Raw genomic sequence first — 24,820 nt, 5'->3', positions numbered from 1 at the left:
GTCACAATTTCTGCTCAAAATCTGACGTTCTGCAATTCACTCAAAAATGTTGGCAAACTGTTGCAAGTGATCCCCTGAAATGTTTTTGGGTGGAAACAGATGGGTTTTTATCATCGGAACAGAATTAGCTTTCGACGTCTGAACAACTTTCTTTGAAAAAATCCCTAAGCCGCGCGGTCACAATTTCTGCTCAAAATCTGACGTTCTGCAATTCACTCAAAAATGTTGGCAAACTGTTGCAAGTGATTCCCTGAAATGTTTTTCGGTGGAAACAGATGGGTTTTTAGCATCGGAAACAGAATTAGCCCTTGACATCTGAACAACTTTTTTTGAAAAAATCCCTAAGCCGCGCGGTCACTATTTCTGCTCAATATCTGACATTCTGCAATTCACTCAAAAATGTTGGCAAACTGTTGCAAGTGATCCCCTGAAGGATTTTTCGGTGGAAACAGATGGGTTTTTAGCATCGGAAACAGAATTAGCCCTTGACATCTGAACAACTTTTTTTGAAAAAATCCCTAAGCCGCGCGGTCACTATTTCTGCTCAAAATCTGACGTTCTGCAATTCACTCAAAAATGTTGGCAAACTGTTGCAAGTGATCCCCTGAAGGATTTTTCGGTGGAAACAGATGGGTTTTTATCATCGGAACAGAATTAGCCCTCGACGTCTGAACAACTTTTTTTGAAAAAATCCCTAAGCCGCGCGGTCACAATTTCTGCTAGAAATCTGACGTTCTGCAATTCACTCCAAAATGTTGGCAAACTGTTGAAAGTGATTCCCTGAAATGTTTTTCGGTGGAAACAGATGGGTTTTTAGCATCGGAAACAGAATTAGCCCTTGACATCTGAACAACTTTTTTTGAAAAAATCCCTAAGCCGCGCGGTCACAATTTCTGCTCAAAATCTGACGTTCTGCAATTCACTCAAAAATGTTGGCAAACTGTTGCAAGTGATCCCCTGAAATGTTTTTCGGTGGAAACAGATGGGTTTTTATCATCGGAACAGAATTAGCCCTCGACGACTGAACAACTTTCTTTGAAAAAATCCCTAAGCCGCGCGGTCACAATTTCTGCTCAAAATCTGACGTTCTGCAATTCACTCAAAAATGTTGGCAAACTGTTGCAAGTGATTCCCTGAAATGTTTTTCGGTGGAAACAGATGGGTTTTTAGCATCGGAAACAGAATTAGCCCTTGACATCTGAACAACTTTTTTTGAAAAAATCCCTAAGCCGCGCGGTCACAATTTCTGCTCAAAATCTGACGTTCTGCAATTCACTCAAAAATGTTGCCAAACTGTTGCAAGTGATCCCCTGAAATGATTTTCGGTGGAAACAGATGGGTTTTTAGAATCGGAAACAGAATTAGCCCTTGACGTCTGAACAACTTTTTTTGAAAAAATCCCTAAGCCGCGCGGTCACAATTTCTGCTCAAAATCTGACGTTCTGCAATTCACTCAAAAATGTTGGCAAACTGTTGCAAGTGATCCCCTGAAATGTTTTTGGGTGGAAACAGATGGGTTTTTATCATCGGAACAGAATTAGCTCTCGACGTCTGAACAACTTTCTTTGAAAAAATCCCTAAGCCGCGCGGTCACAATTTCTGCTCAAAATCTGACGTTCTGCAATTCACTCAAAAATGTTGGCAAACTGTTGCAAGTGATCCCCTGAAATGTTTTTGGGTGGAAACAGATGGGTTTTTATCATCGGAACAGAATTAGCTCTCGACGTCTGAACAACTTTCTTTGAAAAAATCCCTAAGCCGCGCGGTCACAATTTCTGCTCAAAATCTGACGTTCTGCAATTCACTCAAAAATGTTGGCAAACTGTTGCAAGTGATCCCCTGAAATGTTTTTGGGTGGAAACAGATGGGTTTTTATCATCGGAACAGAATTAGCTCTCGACGTCTGAACAACTTTCTTTGAAAAAATCCCTAAGCCGCGCGGTCACAATTTCTGCTCAAAATCTGACGTTCTGCAATTCACTCAAAAATGTTGGCAAACTGTTGCAAGTGATTCCCTGAAATGTTTTTCGGTGGAAACAGATGGGTTTTTAGCATCGGAAACAGAATTAGCCCTTGACATCTGAACAACTTTTTTTGAAAAAATCCCTAAGCCGCGCGGTCACTATTTCTGCTCAATATCTGACATTCTGCAATTCACTCAAAAATGTTGGCAAACTGTTGCAAGTGATCCCCTGAAGGATTTTTCGGTGGAAACAGATGGGTTTTTAGCATCGGAAACAGAATTAGCCCTTGACATCTGAACAACTTTTTTTGAAAAAATCCCTAAGCCGCGCGGTCACTATTTCTGCTCAAAATCTGACGTTCTGCAATTCACTCAAAAATGTTGGCAAACTGTTGCAAGTGATCCCCTGAAGGATTTTTCGGTGGAAACAGATGGGTTTTTATCATCGGAAACAGAATTAGCTCTTGACATCTGAACAACTTTTTTTGAAAAAATCCCTAAGCCGCGCGGTCACAATTTCTGCTCAAAATCTGACGTTCTGCCATTCACTCAAAAATGTTGCCAAACTGTTGCAAGTGATCCCCTGAAATGTTTTTCGGTGGAAACAGATGGGTTTTTAGCATCGGAAACAGAATTAGCCCTTGACGACTGAACAACTTTCTTTGAAAAAATCCCTAAGCCGCGCGGTCACTATTTCTGCTCAATATCTGACATTCTGCAATTCACTCAAAAATGTTGGCAAACTGTTGCAAGTGATCCCCTGAAAGATTTTTCGGTGGAAACAGATGGGTTTTTATCATCGGAAACAGAATTAGCCCTTGACATCTGAACAACTTTTTTTGAAAAAATCCCTAAGCCGCGCGGTCACAATTTCTGCTCAAAATCTGACGTTCTGCAATTCACTCAAAAATGTTGGCAAACTGTGGCAAGTGATTCCCTGAAATGTTTTTCGGTGGAAACAGATGGGTTTTTAGCATCGGAAACAGAATTAGCCCTTGACATCTGAACAACTTTTTTTGAAAAAATCCCTAAGCCGCGCGGTCACTATTTCTGCTCAAAATCTGACGTTCTGCAATTCACTCAAAAATGTTGGCAAACTGTTGCAAGTGATCCCCTGAAATGTTTTTCGGTGGAAACAGATGGGTTTTTAGCATCGGAAACAGAATTAGCCCTTGACGACTGAACAACTTTCTTTGAAAAAATCCCTAAGCCGCGCGGTCACAATTTCTGCTCAAAATCTGACGTTCTGCAATTCACCCAAAAATGTTGGCAAACTGTTGCAAGTGATCCCCTGAAATGTTTTTGGGTGGAAACAGATGGGTTTTTATCATCGGAACAGAATTAGCCCTCGACGTCTGAACAACTTTTTTTGAAAAAATCCCTAAGCCGCGCGGTCACAATTTCTGCTAAAAATCTGACGTTCTGCAATTCACTCCAAAATGTTGGCAAACTGTTGAAAGTCATTCCCTGAAATGTTTTTCGGTGGAAACAGATGGGTTTTTAGCATCGGAAACAGAATTAGCCCTTGACGTCTGAACAACTTTTTTTGAATAAATCCCTAAGCCGCGCGGTCACAATTTCTGCTCAAAATCTGACGTTCTGCAATTCACTCAAAAATGTTGGCAAACTGTTGCAAGTGATCCCCTGAAATGTTTTTGGGTGGAAACAGATGGGTTTTTATCATCGGAACAGAATTAGCCCTCGACGTCTGAACAACTTTCTTTGAAAAAATCCCTAAGCCGCGCGGTCACAATTTCTGCTAAAAATCTGACGTTCTGCAATTCACTCAAAAATGTTGGCAAACTGTTGCAAGTGATTCCCTGAAATGTTTTTCGGTGGAAACAGATGGGTTTTTAGCATCGGAAACAGAATTAGCCCTTGACATCTGAACAACTTTTTTTGAAAAAATCCCTAAGCCGCGCGGTCACTATTTCTGCTCAATATCTGACGTTCTGCAATTCACACAAAAATGTTGGCAAACTGTTGCAAGTGATCCCCTGAAAGATTTTTCGGTGGAAACAGATGGGTTTTTATCATCGGAAACAGAATTAGCCCTTGACATCTGAACAACTTTTTTTGAAAAAATCCCTAAGCCGCGCGGTCACAATTTCTGCTCAAAATCTGACGTTCTGCAATTCACTCAAAAATGTTGGCAAACTGTTGCAAGTGATTCCCTGAAATGTTTTTCGGTGGAAACAGATGGGTTTTTAGCATCGGAAACAGAATTAGCCCTTGACATCTGAACAACTTTTTTTGAAAAAATCCCTAAGCCGCGCGGTCACAATTTCTGCTCAAAATCTGACGTTCTGCAATTCACCCAAAAATGTTGGCAAACTGTTGCAAGTGATCCCCTGAAATGTTTTTGGGTGGAAACAGATGGGTTTTTATCATCGGAAACAGAATTAGCCCTTGACATCTGAACAACTTTTTTTGAAAAAATCCCTAAGCCGCGCGGTCACAATTTCTGCTCAAAATCTGACGTTCTGCAATTCACTCAAAAATGTTGGCAAACTGTTGCAAGTGATTCCCTGAAATGTTTTTCGGTGGAAACAGATGGGTTTTTAGCATTTTTAAACAGAATTAGCCCTTGACATCTGAACAACTTTTTTTGAAAAAATCCCTAAGCCGCGCGGTCACAATTTCTGCTCAAAATCTGACGTTCTGCAATTCACCCAAAAATGTTGGCAAACTGTTGCAAGTGATCCCCTGAAATGTTTTTGGGTGGAAACAGATGGGTTTTTATCATCGGAACAGAATTAGCCCTCGACGTCTGAACAACTTTTTTTGAAAAAATCCCTAAGCCGCGCGGTCACAATTTCTGCTCAAAATCTGACGTTCTGCAATTCACTCAAAAATGTTGGCAAACTGTTGCAAGTGATTCCCTGAAATGTTTTTCGGTGGAAACAGATGGTTTTTTTGCATCGGAAACAGAATTATCCCTTGACGTCTGAACAACTTTTTTTGAAAAAATCCCTAAGCCGCGTGGTCACAATTTCTGCTCAAAATCTGACGTTCTGCAAGTCACTCAAAAATGTTGGCAAACTGTTGCAAGTGATCCCCTGAAATGTTTTTGGGTGGAAACAGATGGGTTTTTATCATCGGAACAGAATTAGCCCTCGACGTCTGAACAACTTTTTTTGAAAAAATCCCTAAGCCGCGCGGTCACAATTTCTGCTCAAAATCTGACGTTCTGCAATTCACTCAAAAATGTTGGCAAACTGTTGCAAGTGATCCCCTGAAATGTTTTTGGGTGGAAACAGATGGGTTTTTGTCATCGGAACAGAATTAGCCCTCGACGTCTGAACAACTTTCTTTGAAAAAATCCCTAAGCCGCGCGGTCACAATTTCTGCTCAAAATCTGACGTTCTGCAATTCACTCAAAAATGTTGGCAAACTGTTGCAAGTGATTCCCTGAAATGTTTTTCGGTGGAAACAGATGGGTTTTTAGCATCGGAAACAGAATTAGCCCTTGACATCTGAACAACTTTTTTTGAAAAAATCCCTAAGCCGCGCGGTCACAATTTCTGCTCAAAATCTGACGTTCTGCAATTCACTCAAAAATGTTGGCAAACTGTGGCAAGTGATCCCCTGAAAGATTTTTCGGTGGAAACAGATGGGTTTTTATCATCGGAAACAGAATTAGCCCTTGACGTCTGAACAACTTTTTTTGAAAAAATCCCTAAGCCGCGCGGTCACAATTTCTGCTCAAAATCTGACGTTCTGCAATTCACTCAAAAATGTTGGCAAACTTTGGCAAGTGATTCCCTGAAATGTTTTTCGGTGGAAACAGATGGGTTTTTAGCATCGGAAACAGAATTAGCCCTTGACATCTGAAAAACTTTTTTTGAAAAAATCCCTAAGCCGCGCGGTCACTATTTCTGCTCAAAATCTGACGTTCTGCAATTCACTCAAAAATGTTGGCAAACTGTTGCAAGTGATCCCCTGAAAGATTTTTCGGTGGAAAGAGATAGGTTTTTATCATCGGAAACAGAATTAGCTCTTGACATCTGAACAACTTTTTTTGAAAAAATCCCTAAGCCGCGCGGTCACAATTTCTGCTCAAAATCTGACGTTCTGCCATTCACTCAAAAATGTTGCCAAACTGTTGCAAGTGATCCCCTGAAATGTTTTTCGGTGGAAACAGATGGGTTTTTAGCATCGGAAACAGAATTAGCCCTTGACGACTGAACAACTTTCTTTGAAAAAATCCCTAAGCCGCGTGGTCACAATTTCTGCTCAAAATCTGACGTTCTGCAATTCACCCAAAAATGTTGGCAAACTGTTGCAAGTGATCCCCTGAAATGTTTTTGGGTGGAAACAGATGGGTTTTTATCATCGGAACAGAATTAGCCCTCGACGTCTGAACAACTTTTTTTGAAAAAATCCCTAAGCCGCGCGGTCACAATTTCTGCTCAAAATCTGACGTTCTGCAATTCACTCAAAAATGTTGACAAACTGTTGCAAGTGATCCCCTGAAATGTTTTTGGGTGGAAACAGATGGGTTTTTCTCATCGGAACAGAATTAGCCCTCGACGTCTGAACAACTTTCTTTGAAAAAATCCCTAAGCCGCGCGGTCACAATTTCTGCTCAAAATCTGACGTTCTGCAATTCACTCAAAAATGTTGGCAAACTGTTGCAAGTGATTCCCTGAAATGTTTTTCGGTGGAAACAGATGGGTTTTTAGCATCGGAAACAGAATTAGCCCTTGACATCTGAACAACTTTTTTTGAAAAAATCCCTAAGCCGCGCGGTCACAATTTCTGCTCAAAATCTGACGTTCTGCAATTCACTCAAAAATGTTGGCAAACTGTGGCAAGTGATCCCCTGAAAGATTTTTCGGTGGAAACAGATGGGTTTTTATCATCGGAAACAGAATTAGCCCTTGACGTCTGAACAACTTTTTTTGAAAAAATCCCTAAGCCGCGCGGTCACAATTTCTGCTCAAAATCTGACGTTCTGCAATTCACTCAAAAATGTTGGCAAACTTTGGCAAGTGATTCCCTGAAATGTTTTTCGGTGGAAACAGATGGGTTTTTAGCATCGGAAACAGAATTAGCCTTTGACATCTGAACAACATTTTTGAAAAAATCCCTAAGCCGCGCGGTCACTATTTCTGCTCAAAATCTGACGTTCTGCAATTCACTCAAAAATGTTGGCAAACTTTGGCAAGTGATTCCCTGAAATGTTTTTCGGTGGAAACAGATGGGTTTTTAGCATCGGAAACAGAATTAGCCCTTGACATCTGAACAACTTTTTTTGAAAAAATCCCTAAGCCGCGCGGTCACTATTTCTGCTCAAAATCTGACGTTCTGCAATTCACTCAAAAATGTTGGCAAACTGTTGCAAGTGATCCCCTGAAAGATTTTTCGGTGGAAAGAGATGGGTTTTTATCATCGGAAACAGAATTAGCTCTTGACATCTGAACAACTTTTTTTGAAAAAATCCCTAAGCCGCGCGGTCACAATTTCTGCTCAAAATCTGACGTTCTGCCATTCACTCAAAAATGTTGCCAAACTGTTGCAAGTGATCCCCTGAAATGTTTTTCGGTGGAAACAGATGGGTTTTTAGCATCGGAAACAGAATTAGCCCTTGACGACTGAACAACTTTCTTTGAAAAAATCCCTAAGCCGCGTGGTCACAATTTCTGCTCAAAATCTGACGTTCTGCAATTCACCCAAAAATGTTGGCAAACTGTTGCAAGTGATCCCCTGAAATGTTTTTGGGTGGAAACAGATGGGTTTTTATCATCGGAACAGAATTAGCCCTCGACGTCTGAACAACTTTTTTTGAAAAAATCCCTAAGCCGCGCGGTCACAATTTCTGCTCAAAATCTGACGTTCTGCAATTCACTCAAAAATGTTGGCAAACTGTTGCAAGTGATCCCCTGAAATGTTTTTGGGTGGAAACAGATGGGTTTTTCTCATCGGAACAGAATTAGCCCTCGACGTCTGAACAACTTTCTTTGAAAAAATCCCTAAGCCGCGCGGTCACAATTTCTGCTCAAAATCTGACGTTCTGCAATTCACTCAAAAATGTTGGCAAACTGTTGCAAGTGATTCCCTGAAATGTTTTTCGGTGGAAACAGATGGGTTTTTAGCATCGGAAACAGAATTAGCCCTTGACATCTGAACAACTTTTTTTGAAAAAATCCTTAAGCCGCGCGGTCACAATTTCTGCTCAAAATCTGACGTTCTGCAATTCACTCAAAAATGTTGGCAAACTGTGGCAAGTGATCCCCTGAAAGATTTTTCGGTGGAAACAGATGGGTTTTTATCATCGGAAACAGAATTAGCCCTTGACGTCTGAACAACTTTTTTTGAAGAAATCCCTAAGCCGCGCGGTCACAATTTCTGCTCAAAATCTGACGTTCTGCAATTCACTCAAAAATGTTGGCAAACTTTGGCAAGTGATTCCCTGAAATGTTTTTCGGTGGAAACAGATGGGTTTTTAGCATCGGAAACAGAATTAGCCCTTGACGACTGAACAACTTTCTTTGAAAAAATCCCTAAGCCGCGCGGTCACAATTTCTGCTCAAAATCTGACGTTCTGCAATTCACCCCAAAATGTTGGCAAACTGTTGCAAGTGATCCCCTGAAATGTTTTTCGGTGGAAACAGATGGGTTTTTAGCATCGGAAACAGAATTAGCCCTTGACGTCTGAACAACTTTTTTTGAAAAAATCCCTAAGCCGCGCGGTCACAATTTCTGCTCAAAATCTGACGTTCTGCAATTCACTCAAAAATGTTGGCAAACTGTTGCAAGTGATCCCCTGAAATGTTTTTCGCTGGAAACAGATGGGTTTTTATCATCGGAACAGAATTAGCCCTCGACGTCTGAACAACTTTCTTTGAAAAAATCCCTAAGCCGCGCGGTCACAATTTCTGCTCAAAATCTGACGTTCTGCAATTCACTCAAAAATGTTGGCAAACTGTTGCAAGTGATTCCCTGAAATGTTTTTCGGTGGAAACAGATGGGTTTTTAGCATCGGAAACAGAATTAGCCCTTGACATCTGAACAACTTTTTTTGAAAAAATCCCTAAGCCGCGCGGTCACAATTTCTGCTCAAAATCTGACGTTCTGCAATTCACTCAAAAATGTTGCCAAACTGTTGCAAGTGATCCCCTGAAATGTTTTTCGGTGGAAACAGATGGGTTTTTATCATCGGAACAGAATTAGCCCTCGACGTCTGAACAACTTTCTTTGAAAAAATCCCTAAGCCGCGCGGTCACAATTTCTGCTCAAAATCTGACGTTCTGCAATTCACTCAAAAATGTTTGCAAACTGTTGCAAGTGATTCCCTGAAATGTTTTTCAGTGGAAACAGATGGGTTTTTATCATCGGAAACAGAACTAGCCCTTGACATCTGAACAACTTTTTTTAAAAAAATCCCTAAGCCGCGCGGTCACAATTTCTGCTCAAAATCTGACGTTCTGCAATTCACTCAAAAATGTTGCCAAACTGTTGCAAGTGATCCCCTGAAATGTTTTTGGGTGGAAACAGATGGGTTTTTATCATCGGAACAGAATTAGCCCTCGACGTCTGAACAACTTTTTTTGAAAAAATTCCTAAGCCGCCCGGTCACAATTTCTGCTCAAAATCTGACGTTCTGCAATTCACTCAAAAATGTTGGCAAACTGTTGCAAGTGATTCCCTGAAATGTTTTTCGGTGGAAACAGATGGGTTTTTAGCATCGGAAACAGAATTAGCCCTTGACATCTGAACAACTTTTTTTGAAAAAATCCCTAAGCCGCGCGGTCACAATTTCTGCTCAAAATCTGACGTTCTGCAATTCACTCAAAAATGTTGCCAAACTGTTGCAAGTGATCCCCTGAAATGTTTTTCGGTGGAAACAGATGGGTTTTTAGCATCGGAAACAGAATTAGCCCTTGACGTCTGAACAACTTTTTTTGAAAAAATCCCTAAGCCGCACGGTCACAATTTCTGCTCAAAATCTGACGTTCTGCAATTCACTCAAATATGTTGGCAAACTGTTGCAAGTGATCCCCTGAAATGTTTTTGGGTGGAAACAGATGGGTTTTTATCATCGGAACAGAATTAGCCCTCGACGTCTGAACAACTTTCTTTGAAAAAATCCCTAAGCCGCGCGGTCACAATTTCTGCTCAAAATCTGACGTTCTGCAATTCACTCAAAAATGTTGGCAAACTGTTGCAAGTGATCCCCTGAAATGTTTTTCGGTGGAAACAGATGGGTTTTTAGCATCGGAAACAGAATTAGCCCTTGACATCTGAACAACTTTTTTTGAAAAAATCCCTAAGCTGCGCGGTCACTATTTCTGCTCAATATCTGACGTTCTGCAATTCACTCAGAAATGTTGGCAAACTGTTGCAAGTGATCCCCTGAAAGATTTTTGGGTGGAAACAGATGGGTTTTTATCATCGGAAACAGAATTAGCCCTTGACATCTGAACAACTTTTTTTGAAAAAATCCCTAAGCCGCGCGGTCACAATTTCTGCTCAAAATCTGACGTTCTGCAATTCACTCAAAAATGTTGCCAAACTGTTACAAGTGATCCCCTGAAATGTTTTTCGGTGGAAACAGAAGGGGTTTTTAGCATCGGAAACAGAATTAGCCCTTGACGTCTGAACAACTTTTTTTGAAAAAATCCCTAAGCCGCACGGTCACAATTTTTGCTCAAAATCTGACGTTCTGCAATTCACTCAAATATGTTGGCAAACTGTTGCAAGTGATCCCCTGAAATGTTTTTGGGTGGAAACAGATGGGTTTTTATCATCGGAACAGAATTAGCCCTCGACGTCTGAACAACTTTTTTTGAAAAAATCCCTAAGCCGCGCGGTCACAATTTCTGCTCAAAATCTGACGTTCTGCAATTCACTCAAAAATGTTGGCAAACTGTTGCAAGTGATCCCCTGAAATGTTTTTCGGTGGAAACAGATGGGTTTTTAGCATCGGAAACAGAATTAGCCCTTGACATCTGAACAACTTTTTTTGAAAAAATCCCTAAGCTGCGCGGTCACTATTTCTGCTCAATATCTGACGTTCTGCAATTCACTCAAAAACGTTGGCAAACTGTTGCAAGTGATCCCCTGAAAGATTTTTGGGTGGAAACAGATGGGTTTTTATCATCGGAAACAGAATTAGCCCTTGACATCTGAACAACTTTTTTTGAAAAAATCCCTAAGCCGCGCGGTCACAATTTCTGCTCAAAATCTGACGTTCTGCAATTCACTCAAAAATGTTGCCAAACTGTTACAAGTGATCCCCTGAAATGTTTTTCGGTGGAAACAGAAGGGGTTTTTAGCATCGGAAACAGAATTAGCCCTTGACGTCTGAACAACTTTTTTTGAAAAAATCCCTAAGCCGCGCGGTCACAATTTCTGCTCAAAATCTGACGTTCTGCAATTCACTCAAAAATGTTGCCAAACTGTTGCAAGTGATCCCCTGAAATGTTTTTGGGTGGAAACAGATGGGTTTTTATCATCGGAACAGAATTAGCCCTCAACGTCTGAACAACTTTTTTTGAAAAAATTCCTAAGCCGCGCGGTCACAATTTCTGCTCAAAATCTGACGTTCTGCAATTCACTCAAAAATGTTGCCAAACTGTTGCAAGTGATTCCCTGAAATGTTTTTCGGTGGAAACAGATGGTTTTTTTGCATCGGAAACAGAATTAGCCCTTGACGTCTGAACAACTTTTTTTGAAAAAATCCCTAAGCCGCGCGGTCACAATTTCTGCTCAAAATCTGACGTTCTGCAAGTCACTCAAAAATGTTGGCAAACTGTTGCAAGTGATTCCCTGAAATGTTTTTGGGTGGAAACAGATGGGTTTTTCTCATCGGAACAGAATTAGCCCTCAACGTCTGAACAACTTTTTTTGAAAAAATCCCTAAGCCGCGCGGTCACAATTTCTGCTCAAAATCTGACGTTCTGCAATTCACTCAAAAATGTTGGCAAACTGTTGCAAGTGATTCCCTGAAATGTTTTTCGGTGGAAACAGATGGGTTTTTAGCATCGGAAACAGAATTAGCCCTTGACATCTGAACAACTTTTTTTGAAAAAATCCCTAAGCCGCGCGGTCACTATTTCTGCTCAATATCTGACGTTCTGCAATTCACTCAAAAATGTTGGCAAACTGTTGCAAGTGATCCCCTGAAAGATTTTTCGGTGGAAACAGATGGGTTTTTATCATCGGAAACAGAATTAGCCCTTGACATCTGAACAACTTTTTTTGAAAAAATCCCTAAGCCGCGCGGTCACAATTTCTGCTCAAAATCTGACGTTCTGCAATTCACTCAAAAATGTTGGCAAACTGTTGCAAGTGATTCCCTGAAATGTTTTTCGGTGGAAACAGATGGGTTTTTAGCATCGGAAACAGAATTAGCCCTTGACATCTGAACAACTTTTTTTGAAAAAATCCCTAAGCCGCGCGGTCACTATTTCTGCTCAAAATCTGACGTTCTGCAATTCACTCAAAAATGTTGCCAAACTGTTGCAAGTGATCCCCTGAAATGTTTTTCGGTGGAAACAGATGGGTTTTTAGCATCGGAAACAGAATTAGCCCTTGACGTCTGAACAACTTTTTTTGAAAAAATCCCTAAGCCGCGCGGTCACAATTTCTGCTCAAAATCTGACGTTCTGCAATTCACTCAAAAATGTTGCCAAACTGTTGCAAGTGATCCCCTGAAATGTTTTTCGGTGGAAACAGAAGTGGTTTTTAGCATCGGAAACAGAATTAGCCCTTGACGTCTGAACAACTTTTTTTGAAAAAATCCCTAAGCCGCGCGGTCACAATTTCTGCTCAAAATCTGACGTTCTGCAATTCACTCAAAAATGTTGGCAAACTGTTGCAAGTGATCCCCTGAAATGTTTTTCGGTGGAAACAGATGGGTTTTTATCATCGGAAACAGAATTAGCCCTCGACGTCTGAACAACTTTCTTTGAAAAAATCCCTAAGCCGCGCGGTCACAATTTCTGCTCAAAATCTGACGTTCTGCAATTCACTCAAAAATGTTTGCAAACTGTTGCAAGTGATTCCCTGAAATGTTTTTCGGTGGAAACAGATGGGTTTTTAGCATCGGAAACAGAATTAGCCCTTGACATCTGAACAACTTTTTTTGAAAAAATCCCTAAGCCGCGCGGTCACAATTTCTGCTCAAAATCTGACGTTCTGCAATTCACTCAAAAATGTTGCCAAACTGTTGCAAGTGATCCCCTGAAATGTTTTTCGGTGGAAACAGATGGGTTTTTATCATCGGAACAGAATTAGCCCTCGACGTCTGAACAACTTTCTTTGAAAAAATCCCTAAGCCGCGCGGTCACAATTTCTGCTCAAAATCTGACGTTCTGCAATTCACTCAAAAATGTTTGCAAACTGTTGCAAGTGATTCCCTGAAATGTTTTTCAGTGGAAACAGATGGGTTTTTATCATCGGAAACAGAACTAGCCATTGACATCTGAACAACTTTTTTTGAAAAAATCCCTAAGCCGCGCGGTCACAATTTCTGCTCAAAATCTGACGTTCTGCAATTCACTCAAAAATGTTGCCAAACTGTTGCAAGTGATCCCCTGAAATGTTTTTGGGTGGAAACAGATGGGTTTTTATCATCGGAACAGAATTAGCCCTCGACGTCTGAACAACTTTTTTTGAATAAATCCCTAAGCCGCCCGGTCACAATTTCTGCTCAAAATCTGACGTTCTGCAATTCACTCAAAAATGTTGGCAAACTGTTGCAAGTGATTCCCTGAAATGTTTTTCGGTGGAAACAGATGGGTTTTTAGCATCGGAAACAGAATTAGCCCTTGACGTCTGAACAACTTTTTTTGAAAAAATCCCTAAGCCGCACGGTCACAATTTCTGCTCAAAATCTGACGTTCTGCAATTCACTCAAATATGTTGGCAAACTGTTGCAAGTGATCCCCTGAAATGTTTTTGGTTGGAAACAGATGGGTTTTTATCATCGGAACAGAATTAGCCCTCGACGTCTGAACAACTTTCTTTGAAAAAATCCCTAAGCCGCGCGGTCACAATTTCTGCTCAAAATCTGACGTTCTGCAATTCACTCAAAAATGTTGGCAAACTGTTGCAAGTGATCCCCTGAAATGTTTTTCGGTGGAAACAGATGGGTTTTTAGCATCGGAAACAGAATTAGCCCTTGACATCTGAACAACTTTTTTTGAAAAAATCCCTAAGCCGCGCGGTCACTATTTCTGCTCAATATCTGACGTTCTGCAATTCACTCAAAAATGTTGGCAAACTGTTGCAAGTGATCCCCTGAAAGATTTTTCGGTGGAAACAGATGGGTTTTTATCATCGGAAACAGAATTAGCCCTTGACATCTGAACAACTTTTTTTGAAAAAATCCCTAAGCCGCGCGGTCACAATTTCTGCTCAAAATCTGACGTTCTGCAATTCACTCAAAAATGTTGCCAAACTGTTACAAGTGATCCCCTGAAATGTTTTTCGGTGGAAACAGAAGGGGTTTTTAGCATCGGAAACAGAATTAGCCCTTGACGTCTGAACAACTTTTTTTGAAAAAATCCCTAAGCCGCGCGGTCACAATTTCTGCTCAAAATCTGACGTTCTGCAATTCACTCAAAAATGTTGCCAAACTGTTGCAAGTGATCCCCTGAAATGTTTTTTGGTGGAAACAGATGGGTTTTTATCATCGGAACAGAATTAGCCCTCGACGTCTGAACAACTTTCTTTGAAAAAATCCCTAAGCCGCGCGGTCACAATTTCTGCTCAAAATCTGACGTTCTGCAATTCACTCAAAAATGTTGGCAAACTGTTGCAAGTGATTCTCTGAAATGTTTTTCGGTGGAAACAGATGGGTTTTTAGCATCGGAAACAGAATTAGCCCTTGACATCTGAACAACTTTTTTTGAAAAAATCCCTAAGCCGCGCGGTCACAATTTCTGCTCAAAATCTGACGTTCTGCAATTCACTCAAAAATGTTGCCAAACTGTTGCAAGTGATCCCCTGAAATGTTTTTGGGTGGAAACAGATGGGTTTTTATCATCGGAACAGAATTAGCCCTCGACGTCTGAACAACTTTTTTTGAAAAAATCCCTAAGCCGCCCGGTCACAATTTCTGCTCAAAATCTGACGTTCTGCAATTCACTCAAAAATGTTGGCAAACTGTTGCAAGTGATTCCCTGAAATGTTTTTCGGTGGAAACAGATGGGTTTTTAGCATCGGAAACAGAATTAGCCCTTGACATCTGAACAACTTTTATTGAAAAAATCCCTAAGCCGCGCGGTCACAATTTCTACTCAAAATCTGACGTTCTGCAATTCACTCAAAAATGTTGCCAAACTGTTGCAAGTGATCCGCTGAAATGTTTTTCGGTGGAAACAGATGGGTTTTTAGCATCGGAAACAGAATTAGCCCTTGACGTCTGAACAACTTTTTTTGAAAAAATCCCTAAGCCGCCCGGTCACAATTTCTGCTCAAAATCTGACGTTCTGCAATTCACTCAAATATGTTGGCAAACTGTTGCAAGTGATCCCCTGAAATGTTTTTGGGTGGAAACAGATGGGTTTTTATCATCGGAACAGAATTAGCCCTCGACGTCTGAACAACTTTCTTTGAAAAAATCCCTAAGCCGCGCGGTCACAATTTCTGCTCAAAATCTGACGTTCTGCAATTCACTCAAAAATGTTGGCAAACTGTTGCAAGTGATCCCCTGAAATGTTTTTCGGTGGAAACAGATGGGTTTTTATCATGGGAAACAGAATTAGCCCTTGACATCTGAACAACTTTTTTTGAAAAAATCCCTAAGCCGCGCGGTCACAATTTCTGCTCAAAATCTGACGTTCTGCAATTCACTCAAAAATGTTGCCAAACTGTTGCAAGTGATCCCCTGAAATGTTTTTGGGTGGAAACAGATGGGTTTTTATCATCGGAACAGAATTAGCCCTCGACGTCTGAACAACTTTCTTTGAAAAAATCCCTAAGCCGCGCGGTCACAATTTCTGCTCAAAATCTGACGTTCTGCAATTCACTCAAAAATGTTGGCAAACTGTTGCAAGTGATCCCCTGAAATGTTTTTCGGTGGAAACAGATGGGTTTTTATCATCGGAAACAGAATTAGCCCTTGACGTTTGAACAACTTTTTTTGAAAAAATCCCTAAGCCGCGCGGTCACAATTTCTGCTCAAAATCTGACGTTCTGCAATTCACTCAAAAATGTTGGCAAACTGTTGCAAGTGATTCCCTGAAATGTTTTTCGGTGGAAACAGATGGGTTTTTTGCATCGGAAACAGAATTAGCCCTTGACGTCTGAACAACTTTTTTTGAAAAAATCCCTAAACCGCGCGGTCACAATTTCTGCTCAAAATCTGACGTTCTGCAATTCACTCAAAAATGTTGCCAAACTGTTGCAAGTGATCCCCTGAAATGTTTTTCGGTGGAAACAGATGGGTTTTTATCATCGGAAACAGAATTAGCCCTTGACATCTGAACAACTTTTTTTGAAAAAATCCCTAAGCCGCGCGGTCACAATTTCTGCTCAAAATCTGACGTTCTGCAATTCACTCAAAAATGTTGCCAAACTGTTACAAGTGATCCCCTGAAATGTTTTTCGGTGGAAACAGAAGGGGTTTTTAGCATCGGAAACAGAATTAGCCCTTGACGTCTGAACAACTTTTTTTGAAAAAATCCCTAAGCCGCGCGGTCACAATTTCTGCTCAAAATCTGACGTTCTGCAATTCACTCAAAAATGTTGCCAAACTGTTGCAAGTGATCCCCTGAAATGTTTTTTGGTGGAAACAGATGGGTTTTTATCATCGGAACAGAATTAGCCCTCGACGTCTGAACAACTTTCTTTGAAAAAATCCCTAAGCCGCGCGGTCACAATTTCTGCTCAAAATCTGACGTTCTGCAATTCACTCAAAAATGTTGGCAAACTGTTGCAAGTGATTCTCTGAAATGTTTTTCGGTGGAAACAGATGGGTTTTTAGCATCGGAAACAGAATTAGCCATTGACATCTGAACAACTTTTTTTGAAAAAATCCCTAAGCCGCGCGGTCACAATTTCTGCTCAAAATCTGACGTTCTGCAATTCACTCAAAAATGTTGCCAAACTGTTGCAAGTGATCCCCTGAAATGTTTTTGGGTGGAAACAGATGGGTTTTTATCATCGGAACAGAATTAGCCCTCGACGTCTGAACAACTTTTTTTGAAAAAATCCCTAAGCCGCCCGGTCACAATTTCTGCTCAAAATCTGACGTTCTGCAATTCACTCAAAAATGTTGGCAAACTGTTGCAAGTGATTCCCTGAAATGTTTTTCGGTGGAAACAGATGGGTTTTTAGCATCGGAAACAGAATTAGCCCTTGACATCTGAACAACTTTTATTGAAAAAATCCCTAAGCCGCGCGGTCACAATTTCTACTCAAAATCTGACGTTCTGCAATTCACTCAAAAATGTTGCCAAACTGTTGCAAGTGATCCCCTGAAATGTTTTTCGGTGGAAACAGATGGGTTTTTAGCATCGGAAACAGAATTAGCCCTTGACGTCTGAACAACTTTTTTTGAAAAAATCCCTAAGCCGCCCGGTCACAATTTCTGCTCAAAATCTGACGTTCAGCAATTCACTCAAATATGTTGGCAAACTGTTGCAAGTGATCCCCTGAAATGTTTTTGGGTGGAAACAGATGGGTTTTTATCATCGGAACAGAATTAGCCCTCGACGTCTGAACAACTTTCTTTGATAAAATCCCTAAGCCGCGCGGTCACAATTTCTGCTCAAAATCTGACGTTCTGCAATTCACTCAAAAATGTTGGCAAACTGTTGCAAGTGATCCCCTGAAATGTTTTTCGGTGGAAACAGATGGGTTTTTATCATGGGAAACAGAATTAGCCCTTGACATCTGAACAACTTTTTTTGAAAAAATCCCTAAGCCGCGCGGTCACAATTTCTGCTCAAAATCTGACGTTCTGCAATTCACTCAAAAATGTTGCCAAACTGTTGCAAGTGATCCCCTGAAATGTTTTTGGGTGGAAACAGATGGGTTTTTATCATCGGAACAGAATTAGCCCTCGACGTCTGAACAACTTTCTTTGAAAAAATCCCTAAGCCGCGCGGTCACAATTTCTGCTCAAAATCTGACGTTCTGCAATTCACTCAAAAATGTTGGCAAACTGTTGCAAGTGATCCCCTGAAATGTTTTTCGGTGGAAACAGATGGGTTTTTATCATCGGAAACAGAATTAGGCCTTGACGTTTGAACAACTTTTTTTGAAAAAATCCCTAAGCCGCGCGGTCACAATTTCTGCTCAAAATCTGACGTTCTGCAATTCACTCAAAAATGCTGGCAAACTGTTGCAAGTGATTCCCTGAAATGTTTTTCGGTGGAAACAGATGGGTTTTTTGCATCGGAAACAGAATTAGCCCTTGACGTCTGAACAACTTTTTTTGAAAAAATCCCTAAACCGCGCGGTCACAATTTCTGCTCAAAATCTGACGTTCTGCAATTCACTCAAAAATGTTGCCAAACTGTTGCAAGTGATCCCCTGAAATGTTTTTCGGTGGAAACAGATGGGTTTTTTGCATCGGAAACAGAATTAGCCCTTGACGTCTGAACAACTTTTTTTGAAAAAATCCCTAAACCGCGCGGTCACAATTTCTGCTCAAAATCTGACGTTCTGCAATTCACTCAAATATGTTGGCAAACTGTTGCAAGTGATCCCCTGAAATGTTTTTGGGTGGAAACAGATGTGTTTTTATCATCGGAACAGAATTAGCCCTCGACGTCTGAACAACTTTCTTTGAAAAAATCCCTAAGCCACGCGGTCACAATTTCAGCAAAAATCTGACGTTCTGCAATTCATTCAAAAATGTTGGCAAACTGTTGCAAGTGATCCCCTGAAATGTTTTGGGTGGAAACAGATGGGTTTTTATCATCAGAACAGAATTAACCCTCGACGTCTGAACAACTTTCTTTGAAAAAATCCCTAAGCCGCGCGGTCACAATTTCTGCTCAAAATCTGACGTTCTGCAATTCACTCAAAAATGTTGGCAAACTGTTGCAAGTGATTCCCTGAAATGTTTTTCGGTGGAAACAGATGGGTTTTTAGCATCGGAAACAGAATTAGCCCTTGACATCTGAACAACTTTTTTTGAAAAAATCCCTAAGCCGCGCGGTCACAATTTCTGCTCAAAATCTGACGTTCTGCAATTCACTCAAAAATGTTGGCAAACTGTTGCAAGTGATCCCCTGAAATGTTTTTCGGTGGAAAAAGAAGAGGTTTTTAGCATCGGAAACAGAATTAGCCCTTGATGTCTGAACAACTTTCTGTGAAAAAATCCCTCAGCCGCGCGGTCACAATTTCTGCTCAAAATCTGACGTTCTGCAATTCACTCAAAAATGTTGCCAAACTGTTGCAAGTGATCCCCTGAAATGTTTTTCGGTGGAAACAGAAGGGGTTTTTAGCATCGGAAACAGAATTAGCCCTTGACGTCTGAACAACTTTTTTTGAAAAAATCCCTAAGCCGCGCGGTCACAATTTCTGCTCAAAATCTGACGTTCTGCAATTCACTCAAAAATGTTGCCAAACTGTTGCAAGTGATCCCCTGAAATGTTTTTGGGTGGAAACAGATGGGTTTTTATCATCGGAACAGAATTAGCCCTCGACGTCTGAACAACTTTCTTTGAAAAAATCCCTAAGCCGCGCGGTCACAATTTCTGCTCAAAATCTGACGTTCTGCAATTCACTCAAAAATGTTGGCAAACTGTTGCAAGTGATTCCCTGAAATGTTTTTCGGTGGAAACAGATGGGTTTTTAGCATCGGAAACAGAATTAGCCCTTGACATCTGAACAACTTTTTTTGAAAAAATCCCTAAGCCGCGCGGTCACAATTTCTGCTCAAAATCTAACGTTCTGCAATTCACTCAAAAATGTTGCCAAACTGTTGCAAGTGATCCCCTGAAATGTTTTTCGGTGGAAACAGATGGGTTTTTATCATCGGAACAGAATTAGCCCTCGACGTCTGAACAACTTTCTTTGAAAAAATCCCTAAGCCGCGCGGTCACAATTTCTGCTCAAAATCTGACGTTCTGCAATTCACTCAAAAATGTTTGCAAACTGTTGCAAGTGATTCCCTGAAATGTTTTTCAGTGGAAACAGATGGGTTTTTATCATCGGAAACAGAACTAGCCCTTGACATCTGAACAACTTTTTTTGAAAAAATCCCTAAGCCGCGCGGTCACAATTTCTTCTCAAAATCTGACGTTCTGCAATTCACTCAAAAATGTTGCCAAACTGTTGCAAGTGATCCCCTGAAATGTTTTTGGGTGGAAACAGATGGGTTTTTATCATCGGAACAGAATTAGCCCTTGACGTCTGAACAACTTTTTTTGAAAAAATCCCTAAGCCGCCCGGTCACAATTTCTGCTCAAAATCTGACGTTCTGCAATTCACTCAAAAATGTTGGCAAACTGTTGCAAGTGATTCCCTGAAATGTTTTTCGGTGGAAACAGATGGGTTTTTAGCATCGGAAACAGAATTAGGCCTTGACGTTTGAACAACTTTTTTTGAAAAAATCCCTAAGCCGCGCGGTCACAATTTCTGCTCAAAATCTGACGTTCTGCAATTCACTCAAAAATGTTGCCAAACTGTTGCAAGTGATCCCCTGAAATGTTTTTCGGTGGAAACAGATGGGTTTTTAGCATCGGAAACAGAATTAGCCCTTGACGTCTGAACAACTTTTTTTGAAAAAATCCCTAAGCCGCATGGTCACAATTTCTGCTCAAAATCTGACGTTCTGCAATTCACTCAAATATGTTGGCAAACTGTTGCAAGTGATCCCCTGAAATGTTTTTGGGTGGAAACAGATGGGTTTTTATCATCGGAACAGAATTAGCCCTCGACGTCTGAACAACTTTCTTTGAAAAAATCCCTAAGCCGCGCGGTCACAATTTCTGCTCAAAATCTGACATTCTGCAATTCACTCAAAAATGTTGGCAAACTGTTGCAAGTGATCCCCTGAAATGTTTTTCGGTGGAAACAGATGGGTTTTTAGCATCGGAAACAGAATTAGCCCTTGACATCTGAACAACTTTTTTTGAAAAAATCCCTAAGCCGCGCGGTCACTATTTCTGCTCAATATCTGACGTTCTGCAATTCACTCAAAAATGTTGGCAAACTGTTGCAAGTGATCCCCTGAAAGATTTTTCGGTGGAAACAGATGGGTTTTTATCATCGGAAACGGAATTAGCCCTTGACATCTGAACAACTTTTTTTGAAAAAATCCCTAAGCCGCGCGGTCACAATTTCTGCTCAAAATCTGACGTTCTGCAATTCACTCAAAAATGTTGCCAAACTGTTGCAAGTGATCCCCTGAAATGTTTTTCGGTGGAAACAGAAGGGGTTTTTAGCATCGGAAACAGAATTAGCCCTTGACGTCTGAACAACTTTTTTTGAAAAAATCCCTAAGCCGCGCGGTCACAATTTCTGCTCAAAATCTGACGTTCTGCAATTCACTCAAAAATGTTGCCAAACTGTTGCAAGTGATCCCCTGAAATGTTTTTTGGTGGAAACAGATGGGTTTTTATCATCGGAACAGAATTAGCCCTCGACGTCTGAACAACTTTCTTTGAAAAAATCCCTAAGCCGCGCGGTCACAATTTCTGCTCAAAATCTGACGTTCTGCAATTCACTCAAAAATGTTGGCAAACTGTTGCAAGTGATTCTCTGAAATGTTTTTCGGTGGAAACAGATGGGTTTTTAGCATCGGAAACAGAATTAGCCCTTGACATCTGAACAACTTTTTTTGAAAAAATCCCTAAGCCGCCCGGTCACAATTTCTGCTCAAAATCTGACGTTCTGCAATTCACTCAAAAATGTTGGCAAACTGTTGCAAGTGATTCCCTGAAATGTTTTTCGGTGGAAACAGATGGGTTTTTAGCATCGGAAACAGAATTAGAACTTGACATCTGAACAACTTTTATTGAAAAAATCCCTAAGCCGCGCGGTCACAATTTCTACTGAAAATCTGACGTTCTGCAATTCACTCAAAAATGTTGCCAAACTGTTGCAAGTGATCCCCTGAAATGTTTTTCGGTGGAAACAGATGGGTTTTTAGCATCGGAAACAGAATTAGCCCTTGACGTCTGAACAACTTTTTTTGAAAAAATCCCTAAGCCGCCCGGTCACAATTTCTGCTCAAAATCTGACGTTCTGCAATTCACTCAAATATGTTGGCAAACTGTTGCAAGTGATCCCCTGAAATGTTTTTGGGTGGAAACAGATGGGTTTTTATCATCGGAACAGAATTAGCAATCGACGTCTGAACAACTTTCTTTGAAAAAATCCCTAAGCCGCGCGGTCACAATTTCTGCTCAAAATCTGACGTTCTGCAATTCACTCAAAAATGTTGGCAAACTGTTGCAAGTGATCCCCTGAAATGTTTTTCGGTGGAAACAGATGGGTTTTTATCATGGGAAACAGAATTAGCCCTTGACATCTGAACAACTTTTTTTGAAAAAATCCCTAAGCCGCGCGGTCACAATTTCTGCTCAAAATCTGACGTTCTGCAATTCACTCAAAAATGTTGCCAAACTGTTGCAAGTGATCCCCTGAAATGTTTTTCGGTGGAAACAGATGGGTTTTTATCATCGGAACAGAATTAGCCCTCGACGTCTGAACAACTTTCTTTGAAAAAATCCCTAAGCCGCGCGGTCACAATTTCTGCTCAAAATCTGACGTTCTGCAATTCACTCAAAAATGTTGGCAAACTGTTGCAAGTGATTCCCTGAAATGTTTTTGGGTGGAAACAGATGGGTTTTTATCATCAGAACAGAATTAACCCTCGACGTCTGAACAACTTTCTTTGAAAAAATCCCTAAGCCGCGCGGTCACTATTTCTGCTCAATATCTGACGTTCTGCAATTCACTCAAAAATGTTGGCAAACTGTTGCAAGTGATCCCCTGAAAGATTTTTCGGTGGAAACAGATGGGTTTTTATCATCGGAAACAGAATTAGCCCTTGACATCTGAACAACTTTTTTTGAAAAAATCCCTAAGCCGCGCGGTCACAATTTCTGCTCAAAATCTGACGTTCTGCAATTCACTCAAAAATGTTGGCAAACTGTTGCAAGTGATCCCCTGAAATGTTTTTCGGTGGAAAAAGAAGCGGTTTTTAGCATCGGAAACAGAATTAGCCCTTGATGTCTGAACAACTTTCTGTGAAAAAATCCCTCAGCCGCGCGGTCACAATTTCTGCTCAAAATCTGACGTTCTGCAATTCACTCAAAAATGTTGGCAAACTGTTGCAAGTGATCCCCTGAAATGTTTTTCGGTGGAAACAGATTGGTTTTTATCATCGGAAACAGAATTAGCCCTTGACATCTGAACAACTTTTTTTGAAAAAATCCCTAAGCCGCGCGGTCACAATTTCTGCTCAAAATCTGACGTTCTGCAATTCACTCAAAAATGTTGCCAAACTGTTGCAAGTGATCCCCTGAAATGTTTTTGGGTGGAAACAGATGGGTTTTTATCATCGGAACAGAATTAGCCCTCGATGTCTGAACAACTTTTTTTGAAAAAATCCGCGCGGTCACAATTTCTGCTCAAAATCTGACGTTCTACAATTCACTCAAAAATGTTGGCAAACTGTTGCAAGTGATCCCCTGAAATGTTTTTGGGTGGAAACAGATGGGTTTTTATCATCGGAACAGAATTAGCCCTCGACGTCTGAACAACTTTCTTTGAAAAAATCCCTAAGCCGCGCGGTCACAATTTCTGCTCAAAATCTGAAGTTCTGCAATTCACTCAAAAATGTTGGCAAACTGTTGCAAGTGATTCCCTGAAATGTTTTTCGGTGGAAACAGATGGGTTTTTAGCATCGGAAACAGAATTAGCCCTTGACATCTGAACAACTTTTTTTGAAAAAATCCCTAAGCCGCGCGGTCACTATTTCTGCTCAAAATCTGACGTTCTGCAATTCACTCAAAAATGTTGGCAAACTGTTGCAAGTGATCCCCTGAAAGATTTTTCGGTGGAAACAGATGGGTTTTTATCATCGGAAACAGAATTAGCCCTTGACATCTGAACAACTTTTTTTGAAAAAATCCCTAAGCCGCGCGGTCACAATTTCTGCTCAAAATCTGACGTTCTGCAATTCACTCAAAAATGTTGCCAAACTGTTGCAAGTGATCCCCTGAAATGTTTTTGGGTGGAAACAGATGGGTTTTTATCATCGGAACAGAATTAGCCCTCGACGTCTGAACAACTTTTTTTGAAAAAATCCCTAAGCCGCCCGGTCACAATTTCTGCTCAAAATCTGACGTTCTGCAATTCACTCAAAAATGTTGGCAAACTGTTGCAAGTGATTCCCTGAAATGTTTTTCGGTGGAAACAGATGGGTTTTTAGCATCGGAAACAGAATTAGCCCTTGACATCTGAACAACTTTTTTTGAAAAAATCCGTAAGCCGCGCGGTCACAATTTCTGCTCAAAATCTGACGTTCTGCAATTCACTCAAAAATGTTGCCAAACTGTTGCAAGTGATCCCCTGAAATGTTTTTCGGTGGAAACAGATGGGTTTTTAGCATCGGAAACAGAATTAGCCCTTGACGTCTGAACAACTTTTTTTGAAAAAATCCCTAAGCCGCCCGGTCACAATTTCTGCTCAAAATCTGACGTTCTGCAATTCACTCAAATATGTTGGCAAACTGTTGCAAGTGATCCCCTGAAATGTTTTTGGGTGGAAACAGATGGGTTTTTATCATCGGAACATAATTAGCCCTCGACGTCTGAACAACTTTCTTTGAAAAAATCCCTAAGCCGCGCGGTCACAATTTCTGCTCAAAATCTGACGTTCTGCAATTCACTCAAAAATGTTGGCAAACTGTTGCAAGTGATTCCCTGAAATGTTTTT

Source organism: Podarcis liolepis (genome assembly GCF_965112155.1).
Source record: "Podarcis liolepis genome assembly, contig: HAP1_SCAFFOLD_22, whole genome shotgun sequence".
Classification (NCBI taxonomy): domain Eukaryota; kingdom Metazoa; phylum Chordata; class Lepidosauria; order Squamata; family Lacertidae; genus Podarcis; species Podarcis liolepis.
Note: the sequence above shows the minus strand (reverse complement) of the source record.